This window comes from Primulina eburnea, chromosome 7, assembly GCF_022965805.1.
Source record: "Primulina eburnea isolate SZY01 chromosome 7, ASM2296580v1, whole genome shotgun sequence".
Lineage (NCBI taxonomy): Eukaryota > Viridiplantae > Streptophyta > Magnoliopsida > Lamiales > Gesneriaceae > Primulina > Primulina eburnea.
The window spans coordinates 28,552,068-28,568,474 of record NC_133107.1 but is presented as its reverse complement, the minus strand read 5'-3'; positions in this window follow the sequence as shown (position 1 = coordinate 28,568,474).

Genomic DNA, 16,407 nt, shown 5'->3' with positions numbered 1-16,407 from the left:
ATCGAAAAGCGATGATTGCTGAAGAAAGCAAATCCAAGTAGGCGGACTCTAGTTCTGAGTCATCTGACTCAGATAGTCATTCCAGTGACAGTGATGCAGAAGAAGTCAAATGTCTAATGGCAGACAATGACTCAACCTCGACATCTGGAGAGGTATTTGATTTTGACTCTAATGAATTTACACGAAATGATTTGATTGATGCACTACATGAAATGGTAAAAGAGTATTCCAGACTTTCTCAATCATTTGAAGAAGTTAAGATCGAAAATCAGAATTTAAAATCAGAACAGTAAGTTAACTTGTTTGAAGTAGACAGCTGCAATGATTTACAAGTTAAGATGAGTAAATTAATAACTGAGAATGAAAGAGCCAAAGCAGATTACCAGAAGGTGCTTTCTGAAAACCAGAAGTTGTCGCTACTGGTAAATTCTTGGAACAAGTCTTCTGTTTCATTGGAAAAGATGCAAGAATTACAAAAACAGTCAGGAGATAGGAGTGGTCTCGATTTTTGTAATAATGAAGGCACTTCTGAAACGAATACTAAGCCAACACTGGAAATGTGCAAAGGAAAATACATTCACTTTGTGAAATCCAGCGTGGTACAGGAACCAGTAGTACCTATTGTTTCAGTTGAAAGGAATGTAAATCAGACGAACAGAAGGATGCACTATGGTCTGGGTTACGTTAAACCTAAGGAAAAAGTTGACCAGAGTTCTAGATTCAGAAAAGAATTCAACTCTGGAAGACAACATCCTATGAAGGTTAGAAACTACAAGTACTACAACTCTAAACCTGCTCAGAAGAGATACAGACTGGAAAACAGAAACAGAAGGGAGGAACAACATTTTAATATGCATACTGTTAGAAATAACAGACCTTCTGATGCACACACATCTTTGGATACCCGAAGTACAAGGTCACAAAGAATTGTACAAATGTGGGTCCCCAAAGGACTGATAAGGCTTGGACCCAAATAGATTTGGGTACCAGATACTAAAATTTGTGTTTGCAGGAACAGCAGAAGGAAGCAGAAATCAGTAACTCTACATAGTATCTGGACAGTGGATGTTCCAGACACATGACTGGACAGAGAAACCTACTTTCCGAGATAGTGAGTTGTACTGGACCAAAGATAACTTTTGGAGACAACTCAAAAGGTAAAACCATGGGTAAGGGTAAGATTATCCATGGTAACATAACTATTACTGATGTGTTATTAGTTGACAATCTTTGTTACAATCTAATCAGCATTAGTCAACTATGTGATAATGGGTATTCTGTGGCTTTTCAAAAGCATTCATGTATAGTTAGAGATTCTGCTGAAACTACTGTGCTAACTGGAAAAAAAGAAGGCAATACTTATAGAGTCTCTTGGAACTCAAATCATGTCAATACTCCTACATGCTTAGTTGCTTCTCTTAGCAATAAACACTGACTATGGCACAAGAAATTGAATCATCTGAATTTCAAGTCAATCAATTATCTCAAGAAGCAGAATATGGTTGATGGATTACCTGACATTAATTTCGTTAAAAATCATGTTTGTTCTACTTGTCAGCTTGGGAAACAGATAAGATCCAGTTTCAAGACCAAAGATAGCAAATCAACTTCAAGATGTCTGGAACTACTGCATATGGATCTATTTGGTCCAATCCCCATCATGAGCTTAGGGGGAATGAAATATACTCTTGTTGTTATTGATGATTTTTGTAGATTCACTTGGGTAATCTTTTTCGCAGGAAAAGATCAAACCAGTAGTCTCTTGATCAAGCTTCTGAAAAGGATTCAAAATGAAAAATCTACTACCATCATTAAAATCAGAAGTGATCGGGGCACTGAGTTCACTAACAAGTATCTTGAGTTATATTTGAATGAACAGGGGATTCATCATGAATATTCAGCTGCCAGAACACCTCAACAAAACGGAGTAGCTGAGAGGAGAAATAGAACTCTAAAAGAAGCAGCTAGAACAATGTTAGCAGATGCAGACATTTCTCAGCGCTTCTGGGCTGAAGCTATCAATACTGCTTGTTACACGCAAAACAGATCTATGGTCAACAAAAGACACAACCAGACTCCGTATGAAATATGTAAAGGGAAGAAGCCTAATGTATCTTATTTTCATGTGTTTGGTTGCAAATGTTTTGTACTAAATAATGGCAAAAATCATTTAACTGCATTTGATTCTAAATCAGATGCTGGAATATTTCTTGGTTACTCTGCTGTAAGCAGAGCTTTTAGAATCTTCAACAATAGAACTCTCAATGTTGAAGAATCGATTCATGTTGTCTTCGATGAAGACAACAGTGCTGAAATTTCTAACATATCTGATTTAAGTAACAGGTTAGACAGGATTCACTTGGAAATTGACAGTGAAGATGATGTAGAAGCAAATACCAAGGATCTTCAAAATCCAGAACCAGACATTCCAATAGTGGAACCAGAAGTACAGACTTTGGATCTACCAATACCAGCAGAAGATGTTCAAGAACCTACTACTGGTTCTGTAGAAGACAATCTTAACATATCAAATCAGGAAGAAGTCCATTTAAATCTTTTTATCTGGAGAAAATCTCATCCTCCATCATTGGTTATTGGTAATCCAGCAGCTCCTTTGAGAACCAGAAGGAAAATGCTTAATGAATACATGCATGCTGCTTTTATATCTCAGGATGAACCAAAGAAAATTGAAGAAGCTCTTCTGGATCCTAGTTGGATTGAAGCCATGCAAGAAGAGCTGAATCATTTCAAACGTAATGAAGTTTGGTTTCTAGTACCTAGACCATCTCACCAAGCTGTCATTGGAACTCGGTGGGTATTTAGAAACAAACTCAATGAATAAGGTACAGTGGTGAGAAATAAAGCTAGATTGGTAGCTCAAGGCTTCAGACAAGAAAAAGGCATAGACTTTGATGAGACTTACGCACCAGTAGCAAGGCTTGAAGCAATCCGAATATTCTTAGCCTTTGCTGCTTTCAAGAATTTCAAAGTATATAAAATGGATGTGAAAAGTTCTTTTCTAAATGGTCTGTTACAAGAAGAAGTTTACGTCGAACAACCTCCAGGTTTTATCGACCACTTCTCTCCTCATCATGTATTTAAATTACACAAAGCATTATATGGTCTAAAACAGGTACCTAGAGCATGGTATGACACTGTATCACAGTTTCTTATTGATCATGATTTTACCATTGGAGCAGTAGATAAAACTTTGTTTACTTTAGTCAAGAATAAGCATACTCTTTTAGTACAGATCTATGTTGCTGATATCATTTTTGGGTCAACTAACCCCAAATTATGTGCAAAGTTTGGAAAATTGATGCAGGATAAATTCGAGATGAGTATGATGGGAGAATTAACATTCTTCTTAGGATTACAAATTAAGCAACTGGAGACTGGAATCTTTATAAATCAAGCCAAGTATACCAAGGAGCTTCTGAAAAAGTTTGGAATGGAAGCATGCTCTGCTGCTTCTACTTCAATGAGCTCATCTATTAAACTTGATAAAGATGAAAGTGGTATTCCAGTAGAGGTAACTCAGTATCGCGGTCTTATTGGTTCATTATTATATTTAACTGCCAGTAGACCAGATATCATGTTTGTTGTTTGTATTTGTGCTAGATTTCAATCTAACCCCAAACAATCTCATTATACTGCTGCCAAACGTATTTTGAAGTACTTGAAAGGAACTCAAAATGTCGGCTTATGGTATCCCAATGATTCATCGTTAAATCTTATTGGATATTCATATGCTGATTATGCAGGTTGCAAACTAGACCGAAAAAGCACAAGTGGTTTTTGTCAATTTCTAGGTGATAGGTTGATATCCTGGTTTAGCAAGAAACAGACTTCCATAGCCACATCTACTGCAGAAGCAGAATATCTGGCTGCTGGAAGCTGTTGCTCTCAGATACTGTGGATTCAACAACAGTTAAGAGACTATGGGATTCAAGCCTCCGAATCACCTATATTTTGTGACAATACAAGTGCAATTGCAATCACACAAAATCCAGTACTTCATTCCAGAACGAAGCACATAGACATCAGACATCACTTTATTAGAGATCATGTGCAGAAGAAGAACATTCGTCTGGAATATGTTTCTACTGATCAACAAATAGCAGATATCTTCACGAAACCCTTACCAGAAAATAAGTTTTCTTACTTTCGTAATTCTCATGGTTTGATAGATTTAACTTAATTATCTTCTGATATCTTAGTTAACTTTTATTTTTACTTGATTATTTATTGCATTGAACTAACAGTAAGATGTTTGCAGAAAAGCAGAAGGGAATAGTCAGATACGCAAACTGGAATTTTATTAGAAACCATTTCAGTACATTACACGATGCAAAAATAAAAGCAGTAGATCTACAAGTGCTTCTTTAACCAGAAACTTTACATTTGACTCTTGCTTTCAGTTATATCAGCAGAACGAAGTACTTCAGCAGGAAAAAGATGGTCTTCTTCGAAAAGAAAGGCCTAGAAAGAATCTAGCAAGCCTGAGTCTTACAAGAATCTGGCAAGCTTGGGTCTTGTCAGTACTAATTTATTGGAAAAAGACTTGCCGAGATAAAACTGAAAATTTCAGTATCATCTATCCACCAGCACTCTCTGATTGCATTAGCGAGCCTCTGGACAAGATCGATACTGCATTTCAAACTACATAATAACATCAAATCCTTTTGATTGTTGGCGTTACGACTCCAAGAGTTTGATTCAATGATCATTACGTAAATAATGATATCCTCAAACATTTCTCTGAACACTTTGCTTCGACTCTAGGATCAGACTCTAACTCTCTTTTTACTTGTGTTTTCATACTAGATTATACTTGTTTAACTTTGTTCAAGATATGCAGGTATTTATAGAGGAAACGAAGACTCTTGTGACTGATCAAATTCAACGGTTCAGATTGAGAGATTGCCAAGAGTCAATTGTTGCTTTAATGACCATTTATTAATTGCATTTACCGAGGGGGAACAGTATCTTAGTCAGACTAAGAGTTTGACACATTTTCAGAAAACAAATAGGATGTTTGTCTTTTCGATAAAACTACAAGTCTGCTGGTTTTGTCAAAGTGCTCAAATATTTCAGCACTCTGAAACTTCCAGCAGACGTTATCATAAAACGACAAATCCTCTTCTGATTTTTCAGTAATCGTCTGGACAGCCCGCCTTTTTCAAATTTTTCAAAATCATTCGTATATCTGACAGTTTCTGCAAAACTTTTCAAACACTCAACCAAGAACATACTGACACGTGTCTTTATGTTTATTTGACGGCTGTATATCTATCTCAAATTTCACCTTTTTCATCTTTACTGTTAAATAACTATCGCTATTCAGCTACTGCTTTCTCTCTATCATCACTAACTACTGCAAAATTTATCTGATCTTATCTGCATACAGAAATGGCTGGAGCATATACTCTTAACGCTTATCAAGTTAACTTTGCTTCGGTTCTCAACATCAAGGATAAGAATCTTGTGAAAATGTTTCAGGACATTGAAAAATCGGGACTTAGGAAATTCCTGGAAGCGCCAGCAGTGATTTACAAAAATGCTCTCCTGGAATTTTACGCTAAAGCAACAGTGCATGAAGGAAGGATTGTTCATACTCAAGGAGATGCATCTATCTCTATTGATGCCGCACACTTAGGAGCAACCTTCCTCCTTCCACTCTCAGGTACGTCTGAACTCTCTGATATTTCCAAGACAGATATGTTTGTTTCTCTCAGCACTTTCTCAGCATCTGGAGAAGAAGTGTCTCCTTCTTGTCACAAGAAATTGCTCAAAATATAATATCAGATTCTGGCCGATATTGTGGCTAAAGCAATTCTGATCAAAGCTGGCACCTTCGACAAGTTGACGAAGGAGAAGGTTCAAGTAATGACTGCCATCTCTAAGGGGATTAAGGTGGACTGGAGTCATTTTATTTTCAGAATTATGAAGGATATGGTTGTCAGGAGGAGTTCTGGTTTCGCTGTTCAGATCAGCGCTATGCTCAAGGATGCTGGTTTCGCATCTACCAGTGATCTAGATGCTACTTCCGTTACCATGATTGATGCAGCAAATGTACTGGCTTTAAGGCCTAAGCCAACTGTGGCGGAGTTTGTCGCCTTAAAGAAGGAAATTGGGGAAACTGCTTCTGAGGCTCCAAAACCTCAAAAGAAAATTTCAAAGAAACGAGTGGTTATTTCGACGGATTCAGAAAAAACAGCATTAGAAGAGTGTGCTGCTGATGTTCAACCACCAGTACCAACCCCAACCAAGAAGAAACCGCGCACCATTCTTAAGATTAAGAAGACAGCAGCCCTGTCTGAAATTGAGAAAGTACCTATCCGACAGGTCTTTCCAGAAGCGGTTCCTTCTGCTCGATCAACTTCTTCTTCGACTGCACAAGCTACTGCATCCATTCCAGAATCGGCTACTGCTTCTGTGTTCAAGCCCACATCTGGAATAGTTATTCGAGAACCAGCAAGCGGGTCTTCTGCTTTCCGACCCATTGCGCCTATTTCATCTTCTGACAAAGGCAAAGGGAAAATGGTCGAAGAACCACCGGTTTTTGGTCACAAAACCACTGTCACTACCGGCGTTGATCTTCATCTAGCAGAAATTGAGACCTCTGCAAACGATGACATGAATTTCTTTGATGAATGGCATGCTGTCTGATTGTTTCATTCTTTTGCTTACTTCAAGACGAAAGGGAATTATGACAAAATGATGAATGCAGAAAAGAAGATTTTTCAGCTGGCAAAAACAGAAAATGTCATCGAGGCCTTGCGCAGAAGGAATTTCATCCTCGATCAGCTGAAATGTCAGAAATTAGAATCGGTTCTGAAAGTTCTTCAATCGAATTTTGATCCTGCTGTTCCTACTGCTGTTCAGGATCAAAATGTTATTGTGATTCTATCTGACAGGTTAAAGCAGATGAATGAGCAACTTCTTGCTCAAGAACAAGGCTTTGCAGAGCCTATTGTCTATCATGTTGGCCTTGTTCCAGACTTTCAACAGACTCAGACAGTTGAGGAAAGGACTACAGCATCCCCAAAGGCTTCTGCTCTCAGTACTCCTGAATCTCCAACAAGGCCCATTCCGTCCTCATCACTATTGTCCGTGCATGAACTGGCTTCGGTTGAGGAAGTCATTGAGTCGATTGTCCCTTCAGTCTCTACTACTCTGGAAGCAGCACCGGCTACTTCATTGCCACCTTCTGATTCTCCTACCCCAGGGCAACAAATAGCAGAACCAGATGCTACTTCTTTACTGCCGAACTTAGAGATATTTTCTGCTGCTCATCAAGCAGAGATGCACATTCTTCTGGATCAGCCTTCTGCACCTTCTACTGAAGAACCATCAGATTCACAGGCTGTTATTGCACCGTTGGAAGAGATCTTGGCCTCTGATTTGTCCATTCCTACTGAAGATATTGCTCTTCCTCTGGTTGTTGCTGAACCTACTGTTTCTGCAATTCCAGTAGAAAGCTCAGCAGATCCTATTTCTTCTACTGCCTTGGTGGATGCTGCTATTGTCTCTACTGCTTTGACTACCTCTCCTGCTGTCCCAACTCAGACGAATGCTTGAGCGAACTCTGAAGAACCTAAAGGGGGGGTGAATAGGTTCTTTTAGGCCCTTTAGCGTTTTTAAAACGAGTTTGCAGAAATTGCAAGCGGAAGACTTGAGGGACAATCACAAATGAATGCGTAAAGTAAGTGCGTAAAATAAATGCGTAGTAAAGTAAATGCGTAAAGTAAAGAGGGATAGAGATGTTTATGGAAGTTCGACGAAGAATCGTCTACGTCTCCCCTTCTCGATGAGGATCGAGGTATCACTATATCGACTTGGCTTTAGGAGCTCCAAGCTAGCTTTTACAACCACGCCTCGATGCGTCTACTTGGCCTTGAGGGCTCCAAGGATAGCCACGAACTTTACAACCCACTCGAGAGTATTACTTTCACTCTTTTTCTACAACTCTTTTGATATTACAACTCTTTTAATCAACGCACACAAGAGATAGTAGAAAGCTTTGTAAGAGACAAGAGAGAGTGGAGTGGGATTATTGAAAATGCATCCTCAAAGGCCTATTTATACTAGTCTTGGACGCCAAGGTTCGGATCTTCTGTTTATGCTTCGGAACGTCCGATGTGATTGAAATCAATTTGCGTAATTCTGGGATGACTTCGGATCGTCCGTTCTTGACTTCGTAGGGTCCGAACATATGCTTCGGAGGGACCGATCCAGCTTCGTTTCTTCCGAACGGTTCTTTCAGACAGTGTATGACCAGCTTCGGAAGGTCCGAACTCAAGTTCGTACCGTCCGAACATTCCCGCGTTTCCAGATATTTGAAATCTTCAACACTTCGTAGCGTCCGATCATGTCCTTCGTAGCGTCCGAAATCTTACTCAATCAACAGTCAGATCATTTTGTCTCCGCATTCAAGTGATTTGATTGCTTGTGTTCGGAACGTCCGATCACGTCTTCGGACCGTCCGAACTGGCTCCTCGCAGCTTCCGAACAGCTTCCACTTTGCTTCTGATCGGCACCTTTTCGGAACGTCCGAACCAACTTCGGATCTTCCGAACTTAACTTTGTTCTTAGTTTCCTGCATGCCTCAATATAAAACATTGGTACATTTTTAAGCCAAGTTTTGGTATCATCAAAACAAAAACTTTGGGATATGTTACAGCATTAAAAACATTAATCTCATCCTCGAGATTTGTATGCGTTTAAGGCGTAACAATCTCCCCCTTTTTGATGATCACAAAACTTGGTTAAAAATTGAGAAACAATAATCAACATAATCTAAATTATTATTAAATAACTCCCCCTTAATCAAATAACAAGTCTAAGAGGTTGAATTAAGGCGAATTTATTTAATAACCATTTAATAGTAATTTTAACCAAATAAATTCTCCCCCTTTTTGTGATAAGCAAAAAGACATAAGCATAAAGAGAGACAAATAAACAGGTAAAATATCCACTAATAAATGCAAGTCTTTTATACAATGATGCATAAAGATAAAATAAACAAAAATAACAAAAACATAATCTAAGAATCCGCATCCCGCGACTCTCTATGTCTCCTCATCTCAGCCTCGATGGAATCAAGACGCGAGGAAGTCTCAGTATGATGACGCTCTAAGGTAGACTCCAAAAGGGAGAAACGAGTGTCGAAACGAGTCTCCAATCGCTCGAGATACTCGAAAATCCGATCGTAGGGTCCAGAGGGAGCAGGCGGAGTGAAGCCATGAGGAAGGTCATCCATGGTCATCAAAGGAGTGCTAATAGGGTCGGGAACACGCTGATGGGATGAAGAGGGAATATCAACAGAAGGGGTAGGAGTGGTACCCGTAGTAGGGGGACCAGCGGGAAATCCTCTCGTCTGAACGTGAGGAGGAAGGAGACCGAAGGGAACATGAAAGTGTTCGGTCGGACGATAGGACGCAAAGATGCGATCCTTGTCGATGACCCAAGAGGATAAGACGGGATTCCAAGAGAGTCCCATCTTAACAACAGTATCATGGTCGATAGTCTCGCGGGGAGAAATAGATAAGGATTCTTCATCTACAAAGTCAATGTCAAAATGAGCGAGAATCCGGTTTATGAACCGGCCAAACGGAAAAGAGACGCGAGTAGAAGAAGCCGCGTACTCCATGGCGTACATAAGAAAACGGGGAAGGTTAAAAGGACGCTGGGAGACTAAATAATAGAGAATGTACAGATCGAGATATTTGCAAGTGGAGAGGTCTCCACTGCGAGGAACAATAGAAGAAGTGATGAGCTTCAGAACAAGCTGAAGCTGAGGAGGAAGGTCCTTCGCATGAGGACGGTCATCGGCAGGAGTAGGCGGACGACCGAAGATGGTGGTCAAGGCAGTGACTCGATCAAAAGTAGGGTCATTCTCAGTCCAAGACTGAGAAAAGAACTCACTCGGTCCGTCTCGAGGAATATCGAACCAAGTGGAGAGGTCGGCGGTAGAAAAAGAAATGAACCGACCCTGAACAATGGTAACAACACGAGTGTCATCACCACCAAGAACTAGGGAAAAGTTCGCATAGAACTGATGTATGAGAGAGGGGTAGATGAGATCGGGTACGGAAGGTAGAAAGAAGTTTCCCCAACGTTGAGACTCAATAAGAGTAATCAACGTAAAGGAATTTGCACGGAGGTATTCGGTGTGAAGGGTACGACCAGGCAGAATGTTACGGGTTTCGAATTCAGGTGGGGTAGGACGAGGATTGGGTGGTTGGGTAAGATCATGATGAAAGGCACCGTGACGAGGGCGAACATTTCGGCCAGCTGCGTTACGGCGCGGAGGCATAGTGAGTAGTGAGTGTTTTGTGTGGGGAAAGAAAGAGGGGAGTGAATGAGCAAGTAAATCAGAGGATCCGAACGCCTATTTATAGGCCATGTTCGGACGGTCCGAACATGAGTTCGGAAGGTCCGGAATTTGAACGGAACGGTTATCTGGCAGTCAGTTCGGACGATCCGATTAGTAATCGGACAATCCGATCATAGAACGGAGGCTATGAAGCGTAAACGGAGGTCCGAAGTCTGACAATCAGGCATGGGAAGGCGCGAACATTAAATGACATCGGAAGAAGGTTCGGACGATCCGATGTGTGTTCGGATGGTCCGAAGAGTGAATCGGAGGTTCTGGAACCTATGGTCATGTTCGGACGATCCGAACACGTTCGGTGGATCCGAAGTGAAACGAAGCATCCGAAAAAGAACGGTGATTCCGAAGTAGCCAAGATGAGGAACACCTAAAATTTAAAATATTTAGCACATAAATGAATGTTGAGCCATAATTATGGATAAATACAATTAATTTGTATTATCCGACATTATAATGCTCACATTAATAATACTCCCCCTCAATTTAACAAATATGTACGAGAGTATTCGACTAGTGTTTACAACTCAATCATGCCAAGTTCACCACGCAAACGAGTAAAAGTAGATTCATCTAGTGGTTTTGTAAAAATATCAGCAATTTGATTCTTGGTGTCAACATAGTGAAGTTCAACATCATTTTGCTCAATGTGATCACGAATGAAATGATGTCGAATGTCAATATGTTTAGTACGAGAATGTTGAACTGGATTCTTTGTTAGACATATGGTGCTTGTATTATCACAAAAGATTGGAATTTTTTAAAAAGTAACACCATAGTCGAGTAATTGATACTTCATCCAAAGAATTTGTGCACAACAACTACCGGCAGCCATATATTCGGCCTCGGTCGTTGAAAGTGCAACACAGTTTTGCTTTTTAGAAAACCATGACACCAAGCAATTTCCCAAAAAGAAACAAGTTCCACTAGTGCTCTTTCTATCCACCTTATATCCTCCAAAGTCGGCATCACAGTAAGCTTTTAAATCGAAAAATGAGTTCTTAGAATACCATAATCCGAGATTTGGAGTATTTGAAAGATATTTGAAAATGCGTTTTAAGGCGAATAAGTGTGATTCCTTTGGACATGATTGAAATCGTGCACACAAGCAAACACTAAACATAATGTCAGGTCTACTAGCAGTCGCATAGAGTAGGGAGCCAATCATGCTACGAAATAACTTTTGGTCAACATGTTTACCTCCCTCATCTTTGTCGAGTCTGACTGTCGTGCTCATAGGTGTGGATGAGGCTTTGGAAGACTCCATCCCAAACTTTTTTAGCATCTCCTTGATGTACTTCCCTTGGTTGACAAAGAAACCATCCTTGCATTGCTTGATTTGGAGACCAAGGAAGTAGTTGAGCTCGCCCATCATGCTCATCTCAAAGTGATCCTGCATAAGCTTAGAAAAATCTCTACACAAGTGTTCATTAGTGGCACCAAAAATAATATCATCTACATATATTTGTACTATCAGCAAATCATTGTCTTTAGTCAAGGTAAACAAGGTAATATCAACTTTACCTCTACAAAAACCATTAGACAGCAAAAAGGTAGATAATTTCTCATACCAAGCTCTAGGAGCTTGTTTCAAACCATACAAAGCCTTATCAAGTTTATACACATAATCAGATAAGTGCACATCTTCAAAACCAATAGGTTGCTCAACATACACTTCTTCTTTCAAATCACCATTAAGAAAAGCACTTTTAACATCCATTTGAAACAATTTAAAGTCTCTAGAGCAAGCAAAAGCAAGTAGCATGCGAATGGATTCTAGTCTAGCGACAGGGGCATAAGTCTCATCATAATCAATTCCCTCTTCTTGACTATATCCTTTAGCTACTAGCCTAGCTTTATTTCTAGTGATTGTACCATGCTCATCTAACTTGTTCCTAAATACCCATTTAGTTCCTATGACAGGTCTATCAGTGGGTCTAGGTACAAGATTCCAAACTTTATTCCTTCTAAATTCATTTAGTTCATCTTGCATAGCAATAATCCAAGAATCATCAAGTAAAGCTTCTTCTATGTTCTTAGGCTCTATGTGAGAAAGAAAAGCAAGATAATTGCACATATTAGAAGAGCGAGTAGATACTCCCTTCGATGGGCTACCAATGATGAGGTCCATGGGATGATCCTTGTGCGTAGTCCACTCCTTTGGAAGAGGTGCGTCCTCTTGATCTTTAGGAACATCATCTAGGCTTGTGGACTCCAACTTTTCGCCAAGGATATCTTTGTCCGATTTAGCATCGAACTTACCCAGGTTGTCCTTACCATTGTTGTGGATGAAGCATTTTGATCCAAAAGCGCGGAAGTAAGAAATGTTAGGCTTTCTCCCTCTCCATAGTTCGTATGGAGTTTTCTTGAGAATTGGCCTTATTGATACGCGATTGATGATGTAACAAGCAGAACTCATTGCTTCAGCCCAAAAATATTTTGGTAGAGAATGCTCACATAGCATGGTCCTTGCAATCTCTACTAGGGTCCTATTCTTCCTCTCAACGACACCGTTTTGTTGAGGAGTTCTAGGACAAGAAAAGTTGTGACCAATGCCTTTGTTTTGACAAAAAATTGAAAAATTTTCATTTTGAAATTCCGTTCCGTGGTCACTACGGATTTGTTTGATCAAAAAATTTTTCTCATTTTCAACCTTTTTGACAAAAATTTTGAAATGATCAAAGGCATCATTTTTGTGGGCTAAAAACAATGTCCAAGTAAAACGTGAAAAATCATCTACAATGACAAAAGCATAAGATTTTCCTCCTAGACTAGTTGTCCTCGAGGGACCACATAAATCTAGGTGAAGTAATTCAAGGGGCATAGAAGTGGATACAAAATTTTTATTTTTGAAAGATTCCTTTGTGTGTTTACCAAGTTGACAAGCATCAGAAAAAGAATCTAATTTTAAATTCAGTTTTGGCATTCCGGAAACTATGTCAAGTTTTAAAAGTTTTTCTATGGTGCTCATCCCAACATGACCAAGTCGTCTATGCCAAAGAATGTTGTCATCAACATTTAATGTTACAAGGCTTTTTATTTTTGAAAAAGATGAAATCTTTAAATCGACCTTGTAAACATTTTCACTTCTATAACCTTTGAAACTAATGGTTTTGTCAGTTGTGAGTGATACAGTGCAATCGTGTGGTGTGAATTTGACTTCATAACCCCTATCGCACAATTGACTAATGCTTAGGAGGTTATGTTTAAGCCCTTTCACAAGAAGTACATCATCAATAATAGTAGAGTTAGATATACCTATTGAGCCGATGCCTTCTATGATCCCTTTGCTGTTGTCTCCGAAGGTCACCGATCCCTTTTCTTTTGGTCGAATGGATTGTAGCAGCTTCTTTTCTCCCGTCATGTGTCGAGAGCATCCACTGTCAAGATACCAAGTGCTCGATGACTTGTCTCCCCTTTGTCCCTACAAGGTTGAGATACAGTTTGATAGTTGGTACCCGTTTCTTTGGGTCCTTTGGGGTTAGTAGTAGTTGGGGATTTGGGGATCCATTTCCAATAACTATTCTTGTTGTGTTGGTGTCTAAGTTTCTTGCATTTAGGTCTTATGTGGCCTATCTTACAACAGTAAGTGCATGTTGGTGGTGTTCTTGGTTTTGCCTTTGCGATAAGACTAGCGAAGTTGACTGATTTCTTTTCATATCCTAGACCTCCTTTGTCGAAGTTACACCTTTGCATGCTCAAGAGGTTTTCTAGTTTACCGCTACTCACATTGAACTTGTTGAAGGCTTTCTCTAAGTCTCTTAGGTTTGTCTTGAGCTTAGTGTTGTCATGCATCCTAGCTTCTAGTTCAGTTTTAAGTTGCTTATTCTCATTTCTAAGTGACTTAGCCTTATTGTACATACTAGTGTAAGCGGAGAGTAATTCATCGTAAGAGGGTACCTCGTCGTCATCCGAGTCGGTCAGATGATCTTCCTTCGCCATGAAGCATAGGGTAGACTCCTCTTCGTTGTCGCTGTCGCTCCACGTGGCTAGAAGGGCCTTTTTCTTGTCTTTGCCGGCCTTCTTCTTGGAGGGACACTCGTTTGCATAGTGACCCTTTTGTTGACAGTTGTAGCAGGTCACTTCCTTCTCAAACTTTTTGTCTTTCTTGTTGAAGTTGGAACTCCGCATGAATCTTTTGAACTTTCTAGTGAGGAGTGCCATTTCTTCATCGTCGCTATCTTCAAGTTGACTGGTCAAGGCGATCCCTTTCGCCTTTACTTTATCGTCATCTTTCTTTGTCTCCTTCCGGGTAGATACTTCAAGTTCATGGGTCTTTAGGGTCCCATGAAGTTGATCAAGGTCGTAGGATGCCGCATCTCCCTTGTTGGATTCAATGATAGCCGTGCGCTTTGCATCCCATTCCGCCGGTAATGCTCGAAGGGCTCTCCTCCACACTTGTTTAGTTGGGTAGTTCTCACCAAGTTGGGCAAGCTCATTGATGATTTGGGTGAGCCGCCGGAACATGGTGTCGATATCCTCCTTGGGTTCCATCTCAAAGGTCTCGTACTTGAGTTGGAGAAGGTCTATCTTCGTTTCTTTGACTTGATTGGTTCCCTCGTGGCAAATCTCCAATTTGTCCCAAATCTCTTTGGCGGAGGTACAAGCCGAGATTCGGTTGTATTCATTCATATCTAGAGAACAATGAAGAATATTCATAGCTTTAGCATTTTGAGAGATAAGTTTCATATCGTCCTTGGTGAAGTCATCCATTCCCTTAGGAATTTCCTTATTATCCACCGTTTTCATGGGGATATAGGGACCTTTCACCGTTATTTTCCAAAGGTCGTAATCGACGGATTGGATGTATAGAGATATTCTATTTTTCCAATATCCGTAATTAGTACCATTGAAAAGAGGGGGACGATTTGTGGATTGTCCTTGGGCATACTCGCTTGCTAGATTGGCCATTTAAAAGATTTTGAAAAACCCGGCTCTGATACCACTTGAAGAACCTAAAGGGGGGGTGAATAGGTTCTTTTAGGCCCTTTAGCGTTTTTAAAACGAGTTTGCAGAAATTGCAAGCGGAAGACTTGAGGGACAATCACAAATGAATGCGTAAAGTAAGTGCGTAAAATAAATGCGTAGTAAAGTAAATGCGTAAAGTAAAGAGGGATAGAGATGTTTATGGAAGTTCGACGAAGAATCGTCTACATCTCCCCTTCTCGATGAGGATCGAGGTATCACTATATCGACTTGGCTTTAGGAGCTCCAAGCTAGCTTTTACAACCACGCCTCGATGCGTCTACTTGGCCTTGAGGGCTCCAAGGATAGCCACGAACTTTACAACCCACTCGAGAGTATTACTTTCACTCTTTTTCTACAACTCTTTTGATATTACAACTCTTTTAATCAACGCACACAAGAGATAGTAGAAAGCTTTGTAAGAGACAAGAGAGAGTGGAGTGGGATTATTGAAAATACATCCTCAAAGGCCTATTTATACTAGTCTTGGACGCCAAGGTTCGGATCTTCTGTTTATGCTTCGGAACGTCCGATGTGATTGAAATCAATTTGCGTAATTCTGGGATGACTTCGGATCGTCCGTTCTTGACTTCGTAGGGTCCGAACATATGCTTCGGAGGGACCGATCCAGCTTCGTTTCTTCCGAACGGTTCTTTCAGACAGTGTATGACCAGCTTCGGAAGGTCCGAACTCAAGTTCGTACCGTCCGAACATTCCCGCGTTTCCAGAGATTTGAAATCTTCAACACTTCGTAGCGTCCGATCATGTCCTTCGTAGCGTCCGAAATCTTACTCAATCAACAGTCAGATCAATTTGTCTCCGCATTCAAGTGATTTGATTGCTTGTGTTCGGAACGTCCGATCACGTCTTCGGACCGTCCGAACTGGCTCCTCGCAGCTTCCGAACAGCTTCCACTTTGCTTCTGATCGGCACCTTTTCGGAACGTCCGAACCAACTTCGGATCTTCCGAACTTAACTTTGTTCTTAGTTTCCTGCATGCCTCAATATAAAACATTAGTACATTTTTAAGCCAAGTTTTGGTATCA